Source organism: Nanorana parkeri, unplaced genomic scaffold, assembly GCF_000935625.1.
Source record: "Nanorana parkeri isolate BGI_ZX_2015 unplaced genomic scaffold, ASM93562v1 scaffold1324, whole genome shotgun sequence".
In the NCBI taxonomy this organism is placed as follows: Eukaryota; Metazoa; Chordata; class Amphibia; order Anura; family Dicroglossidae; genus Nanorana; species Nanorana parkeri.
In genome coordinates, this window is record NW_017307592.1 from 243,014 (window position 1) to 251,570 (window position 8,557).

Sequence of the window (8,557 nt, forward strand, 5' to 3'; positions counted from 1 at the left end):
GAGGCGGGGCTCAGACATATTTTTTGTTTTTTTGGGGGTTTACTTTAAGTGCTGTGTTTTTTTTTTTTGCAACTGTCCTTAATGTGCCAAACAGTATTAACCTGACCCGAGAGACAGGTCTGGATTATAGCAATTCGGGACGCTTGAGATGACTCCATTGTTCCCAACTGCAGTTTTGTAAAGGGGTTCCATTGTCTGCTTCCTAACCGTTCAGTGTCCGTACTGCGGTCTGCCGCGATTGTCCAGTAAAGTGGGACCAGATTGTGGCAGGACCGGGCCCCAGGTCATCTCCTCCTTGCGGCTTGAACTTTTCAATGGCGTATATGCGAGGTCTGAAAGCTAACTGAGCAACACTTGTGTAAAAAGACATTTGCTCTCTAATAGTTGTGTGAACTGAATGCCGTATGCCAGTCTCGGACCAGCTTGCGTGAACTGAATGCCGTGTGCCGACTCGGACCACCTTGCTTAAAACGGAATGCCTTGTATGAGTCTCTGACCTCCTTGCATGAACTGAATACCATGTGTGATTCTCTGACCTCCTTGCATGAACTGGATGCCGTCTGCAGCTCTCGGACTGCCTTGCGTGAACTGAATACCATGTATCACTCTCTGACCTCCTTGCAGGAACTGAATGCCATGTATGATTCTCTAACCAACTTGCATGAACTGAATACCATGTATGATTCTCTGACCACTTTGCCTCAACTGAATGCCATGTATCATTCTCTGACCACCTTGCGTGAACCTAATACCATGTATCATTCTCTGACCGCCTTGCGTGAACCTAATACCATGTATCATTCTCTGACCGCCTTGCGTGAACTTAATACCATGTATCATTCTCTGACCACCTTGCCTGAGCTGAATGCCATGCATCATTCTCTGACCACCTTGCCTGAGCTGAATACCATGTATGATTCTCTGACCACCTTTCATGAACTGAATACCATGTATGAGTCTGACCTCCTTGCGTGAACTGAATGGTGTCTGCAGCTCTCTGACCACCTTGAGTGAACTGAATGGTGTGGGTGACTCACTGACCGGCTTGACTAAAAGCTGTCTCCCTGTGTTGTCACCCTGTCACATCTGCTCCTACAAAAGGCTTGTGCACACACATGGCTCTGACATGCTACACCATTGGCACTCTTGGGAAGCCGCTGCTAAAGCGTGTGCATGTAGACAGGAAATGGCTGAAGCAGGGGGCCGGGAACTGGAAAATAAAGGTAAAAAACGGATTTTATGAACAAAAAAATTATTACGCTGAATGGCTGCTGCACTGTGACAAAAGCACCTCAAAAAAGAGGCGGGGTCTTGAGTAAAGTCCAGTATGTAAAACGTATGAAGGGCGCCACAGTGACGGTAATAGAGTGCAGCACTACCTGCTGATGGTGAATTCTCTTATTGGAGCTATAAACATTTCCAAGTCACTCCAGGCATTGCCGGATTATACCTAAGCCCTGATGAAGGACTCTGTGAGCCACCGAAACGTGTTGGATCTTCAATATTGTTCATCATATAATAAAATATCCTTCTGGACTCTCACCGGCGGTGTGGTGCCCTTTCTACGGTCTACAGATGTCATCCAGTTCAGGTTTAGAGCTCCTTTAATGTGTATGTTGGGAGCGTTTGGAGGGAGCCATGTCAGTCCTTGCCAAGAGCTGCTCAGTTTGCTTTCACCTTATCCTGCAGATACACGCCAAGTAAAACCAGGAATGAGATGACTCCAGATTTATGAAAGCCGGGTGGGGGGGGCGCTGTCCTCATGTCACAGCAGTAAAGATGCATGGCCTGCCTGTTGGGTAGCCACCACCGGGCCACCTTCTAAGCAGCCTTTACATTTCCATGCAAGGTCCTCTTTCGGCAGTCACGGAGCTCTCGGCTAGGCAATGAATTCCTGTTTTGGTTCAGGTTCAATGTAAAGCCGCATTGTACAAGTCTGAGAAGAGAGTGCCTTTTATGTCCTCGGTCATCCGGATCCGGGTCTCGAAGGGCTGGTTCAGCTTTTGGTGGAGTCTGGAGGGATTAGGCCATTTGTTGGCCCTTGGGGATCTCTGTGGCAAGACTTCTGAATCCTACTTCCTGGCTCTGCTCCTGCACATTTGGCATTTGTGTGTGTCCACGTCGTGCTTTGTGGGGTTGCAGATCCTCCTGCTACGTTCTCCATTGAATGAAAATCCAACAGGGATAGTGGGGACCTGTTGTAATGGGCACAGCAGGTGTGGAGGGAACTCCTCATAATTGGCACAGCAGGCGTGCAGACCAGGGAATTCAGGATGGTAGGAACTCCTGATGATGGGTACGGCAGATGTGTAGACCCTTAGGTATGGTGGGAATAACTCATATTGGGCACTGCAGGCCTGGAAACTCAAGGCAGAGATGGTAGGAACTCCTCATGATGGGTACGGTAGATGTTTAGACCTGGGAACTCAGGATAGGGACTCATATTGGGCACTGCAGTCCTGGAAACTCAAGGCAGAGATGGTAGGAACTACTCATGATGGGTACAGTAGATGTGTTGACCTGGGAACTCTGGATAGGAATGGTGGGAACAATTCATAATGGGCACAGCAGACATGTAGACTTAGGAACTCAAGACAATTATGGTAGGAACTCCTCATGATGGGTATGGCAGATGTGTAGACCTGGGAACTCAGGATAGGGATGGTGGGAACAGCTAACAATGGACACAGCAGGCATGTAGACCTGGGAACTCAGGACAAGGATGGTAGGAACTCCTCATGATGGGTATGGCAGATGTGTAGACCTGGGAACTCAGGATAGGGATGGTGGGAACAGCTAACAATGGACACAGCAGGCGTGTAGACCTGGGAACTCAGGACAAGGATGGTAGGAACTCCTTGTGATGGGTACCAGAGGTGTGCAAACCTGGGAACTCAGGACAAAGATGGTGAGAACCCCTTATAATGGGCACAGCAGGTGTGTAGACCAATGAACTTGGTTTAGGAATGGTGGGCGCCACTCATAATAGACACAGCAGGTGTACAGACCCGGGCACTTGTTACAGGGGATGGTGATAACCCCTCATAATGGGCACAGCAAGTGTACAGACCCGGGAGCTCAGCACAGAGATCTTACCAATGGAGTCCTCAAGTGATAGACAACACTGTCTGTTGGTTTAGCCCTCCATAATCCCCCGAAACACTGACACACCCCTTTTGGGAGAAGCTACCCCCTTAATTTACAAAAGTTGACATTGCCTCTAGAAGCATTTCAGTCGCGGATGATCGGGAAACCAGTTCCGACTTTTCTTCAGTCCCCTCTCTGCCACCGTAGGAAAAACCTTCCACCGGTGACCTTCGCAGACACTACAGCAATAACGTGGCGGTCTCCCCGTTGGACTGAACTCTGGAACCCGGCAAGGCCTGGCGCCATAATAATCCCAGTGCATTCCCCCCCTTCTTACGTTTCACCCCTCACATCAGCACCTCCATCCCCACCGTGTGTGCGTGAGTTTTTTTTTGTTTGTTTTCTTTTTAATTTATTTTCGGAGATCTAACCATTACTGGCAGTATATTTTATTTGTTTAGGTTTTTTTTGTGTGATTTAAGCAAAGTGAAGAAGTTTGGAAAGAGGGGTCTCTCCGCTCACCAGTGTTTAAACGTCATCTTCCAGAGCTAACCGCTCTAATATTGTTCAGTAAAAGTCACCTTTTAGTGTAATTAATTGTAACATATTCTTTTAAATAAATCAATTTATTGACGAGACCGCCGCGGCCTGAAGTCAGTCATTTGCCGGGGGAGAGGCAGGATCTGTCATTGGGTATGTCTTATGGTGGGGGCCTGTTCCCCGTTCTAAGGGTGGGGACAGTTTGCCTATCTGGGGGGGTCACATCACACCAGTCCCTCTCAACTGTTTAACATGGAGGACCCCTTAACATACATTTCTGGTCCCTACAAATTATAATTACAGACCGTGGTCCACTTGTGTGAACAGTAGGCTGCTATATGAGGATCAATTAAAGGAAGGAATGTGGAATACGGAGTGTATTGGACACCCGGGGCTGCTCAATATATGGTTATTTACAGTAATAAGAGCCACAAAGGAAATGCAGCCAGTGAAAATTGTTGTGTTCCCTCCCACTGGTTGCCACTGGAGAAGGACCCTCTTACATTGGTGGTCAGTGGAGAAGGACCCTCTTACATTGGTGGCCACTGGAGAAGGGTCCTCGTACATTAGTGGTCAGTGGAGAAGGATCCTCTTACATTGGTGGTCAGTGGAGAAAGGTTCTTGTACATTGGTAGTCACTAGAGAAAGGCCCTCTTACATTGGTAGTCACTGGAGAAGGACCCTCTTACATTGGTGCTCAGTGGAGAAGTTATATTACATCGGTGGTCAGTGCAGAAGGGTCCTCTTACATTGGTGGTCAGTGCAGAAGGGTCCACTTACATTGGTGGTCAGTGGAGAAGGGTCCTCTTACATCGTTGATCAGTGCAGAAGGGTCCTCTTACATAGGTGGTCGGTGGAGAAGGTTCTCTTACATTGGTGGTCAGTGAAGAAAGGCCTTCTTACATTGGTGGTCAGTGAAGAAAGGCCCTCTTACATTGGTGGTCAGTGGAGAAAAGCCCTATTACACTGGTGGTCAATAAAGAAGAGCCCCCTTACTTTGGGGTTACAGTCGGGAAGAGGCCCCTACGTTGATGATCAGTGGAGAAGAGCCTCCTTACATCTGACTTCAGTGGAGAAGGGCCTCTTTACGTTGGTGGCCAGTGGAGAAGGGCCTCCTTACATCGTTGGTCAGTGGAGAACGGACTTTTTACATCAGTGGAGAAGGGCCCCCTTACCTTGGTGGCCAGTGGAGAAGGGCCCCCTTACCTTGGTGGCCAGTGGAGAAATGCCCCCTTACCTTGGTGGCCAGTGGAAAAGGGCCCCCTTACCTTGGTGGACAGTGGAGAAGGGCCTCTTTACTTCGGTTGCCAGTGGGGAGGGGCCTTCTTACATTGGTGGTCAGTGGAGAAGGGTCTCCTTACACTGGTGGTCAGTGGAAAAGAGCCCCCTTACATTGCTGGTCAGTGGAGAGGGACACTCTTACATCAGTGGTCAAGTGGAGACCGGTCTCCTTACACTAGCGGTCAGTGGATAAAAGCCTCCTTATGGTGATGGCCAGTGGGGACGGACCCTCTTACATTGGTGGTCAGTGGAGAAGAGCCTCCTTATGTTGGTGGTCAGTGGAGGGACCCTCTTACATCAATGGTCAGTGGAGGAAGGTCTCCTTACATCGGTGGTCAGTGTGGAAGGGCATCCTTACCTCGGTGGCCAGTGGGGAAGGGCCTCCTTCGGTTGCCAGTGGGGAGTGGCCCCCTTACATTGCTGGTCAGTGGAGAGGGACACTCTTACATCAGTGGTCAAGTGGAGATGGGTCTCCTTACACTAGTGGTTAGTGGATAAGAACCTGCTTATGTTGGTGGTCAGTGGGGAGGGGCCCTCATACATTGGTGGTCAGTGGAGATTGTTAATTGCTTTATATTTTTACATGTCCGGAATACCTCCAGTGTTGCTGGCTCTTATTGGCTGACTAATAGACATGGTGCTAGCTCCAGGTGAGCACATGCCTAAGCTGTTCTGTGCCCTGGAACCAGTACCACGGGCCATGACACAGTCAATGGTGTGCAGCTTCAGCTGTCCTGGCAGGCTCCCCATGGAAGGGCCCTGTCAAAGCTCAAAAACACCTTTGTGAAAAGGCTCTGGTGGAAGCAGCCATTGAGGCTGTATGCCAGCTCCAAAGCAGCTGTAAACTGCCACTGCCCTAGAACTAGTATAATGTATGTGGATTTGTCTGCTTCCATCACAGCCTTCACACACAGGTTCTGTTTTGGGACAATCACTTTAAAGGAGACCTGTCCTGTGAGATGTATCTGCTCCTCTAGTACCCTGACCTCCTTCAGATGCTGCTCATTTCCTGGCAGTCTTGCTTAGTCTTGGCCCCAGGAGAGCAGTGCATAAAGGTTGGGAGGTCCACACGGCTGCCAGGTCATGGAATGCTTCTGAAGTAGGGTGTAGGCAGTGCATATACTACTCTCAGGACAGGTCCTCTTTTCAATGATTGTCTTCATCCATGAGCTCGCCTGTCATCTGGGGGGGGGGTCTGTCTCGGTCTAAACAAACTATTTTTGGAAATCAGCAAGCGAAACCGGCTCAACCGGTCTCCTGTATGTGTGATTCAGCCGCATCACGCACCGAAATATCACGGACCCGCCTCCATCTGTTTGGTGACAAATATTATGTAAGTGTTTCATATGTCAGCTGACGTTGGTTGATGACGATTAAAGGGCCACTCCCGGTTTCTCTTTATTTTCAGTTCTTTTGTCGTGGGGGAGGAGGGGTTAAATCTCTCGATGGGAACCCCCTATGGAATCCAATTGGGATGATGCCACCTAGCTGCCCCCCTCCCTGTAAGTGATATAATTGGTCTGAAATTCCAACCTCAATTTGGCACCTACCTCGAAGTCGAGATACACCGATGCTTTGGCCTCTACGTTCTCCCATGCACATGGCGAGCCCAGACCACTCTCAGGCACGGCTCGTAGACCCTCTAGGACTCGCTCGCTACCAAAACATCTAGTCCATGTGACTGAGACACCGGATTCAACTTCGCCGTGGATGGTGGTTGAAGAAGATCAAACAAATATGGGACCCGATGGGCTGCGGTTGTTGAATATAAACAGGGTGCCTCTTAAATCCAGGGACCGGAAGTATGGAAACTATGTAGACAAAGTCCAAATGGACTGGCAGACCATGGCCATGAACTGAGCCCAAAACATTTAATACTGGTGTTCCTTCAGTATAAAACATCCAACTGTTTGGAGGGTTCAAAGGTCTCCCCGCCCCCTTCTTCAGGGCTGGGATATTGTATACACTTGGGAGGAGTGGTCATCTTTTATGGGAGTGATGTGTAGTAGTTAATGGGGCTTTAGATGAGGGTCTCCTTAATTTGAGTTCTCTGTTCCTCGGTGGAATGACTCTACTTGGTTTAATTGATATACAGTACTCACTACAGGGAACCTACCAGGTCCGAATTATACTACCAAGAAGCGGCTCTTTAATTAGGCGGTCACCTAAGGCCTCCTACTCCGAAGGACCTCGTGGCCGCCTAATTTGCCCTGCCGGCGCATTGCCTCGCAGCCAGGTAACGTTATGAGCTCTCAGCCGTGTCGATGTCAAACTGAGAGCTCATCCATTTCCTCGGTCCATCCACTCGGGCCGGCCTTTTGGAGCTCTAGCCAATGAGAAGAGACGTCACCGCTCCCATCCACCGCAAGAGGATCTCAATCTGTCTGGTAGGACGAAGTTTAGCATCAGAGGCAGATGGAGACTTCGGCAGCCGGCCCTGCACACTCCTGCCTGCGAGACGTGGCCCGCATAGTCCTGATGAGAGGCGGCCTGCGCAGCACTGGTGAGACCCGGCACGCAAAGCATCGGTGAGGTGCAGCCCTGGTGTGACTACACAGAGCCCTGTTGAGACCCTAGAGAGCCAGGCCTCTGTGGCGTCTCCCCAGGGCTCTGTGGGGGTCTAACAAGGCTGGTTAGAGACCCTACAGAGTCCTAGTGAGACCCTACAGAGCCCTGGTGTAAGACCATGCCTAACGGCAGAGTTACGACTGCGCATGCGCATAGGCCTGTTCACCACATTTGCGGGAAGCAGCGGCTACTGCGCATGCGCAAACGGCACATGGCGCACAGGAAGTGACTAGCTCTGTCTGGGAATGATCCTATTTAAGCTGGCCCAACTCCCAGGATCTTTGCTGAGTGGTCTTTCAGCTTTAGTGTGTATTCCTGTATCTTGCCTGTTGCCATATCATCATCGGCCGGATTCCTTGACCTTGCCTGATTGCCGCCTGCCTCCGACTTCTGCTTGTCCCTGGATTCTCCTTTGCCTTCTCCTTTTGTACCTTGCTGCCCGATTGTTGCTGACCCTGGCTTGCCTGACTCCGCTCTGCTCCAGCCGCATCAGCACCTGCTTCCTGCCCCACTGAAGACGGGCCTCAAGGACCTGCCCAGGCCCAGTGTCCTGCATCGTCTGGCACCGGTGCTGCCCGTAGTTTCCCCACCTCCTGTCTCCACATTCAGGGGTGTGGAACTCGTGCTGCAAAGGAGGCCTCCTCACAACTCGGCTCCCCACCAGGTACGTGATACCTGGTGAGACCCTACAGAGCCCTGGTGAGACCCTACAAGGCCTGGTGAGACCCTACAGAGCTAAGCCATGAAGTCGGGCCACACTAATAAAATGGAAGCACATCATAGAGGGGCACGGAAGAGGCAATGAAGGTAACGGCGTGCGTCTTGTGATGTCTGCCCCCTAGGTAGACCTTTATTTAAGACTGGAGCAGAAGATCACCTTATAGGTTCACCTTATAGGCTCCCAATGGACGACATATGGGGCTGGTTTCGTACATTGCATCTTACAGGGTTGTTCACAGAAGGATGAAGAGTTTGGAGAAGGCCGGAGAAGTGAACAATCTAGGACAACATAGCTGAACTGGAAACCGGAAGGCCTTTCTTCAAGCCAACTGAGCCCCATGGTGGAGACCACCAAGCCATC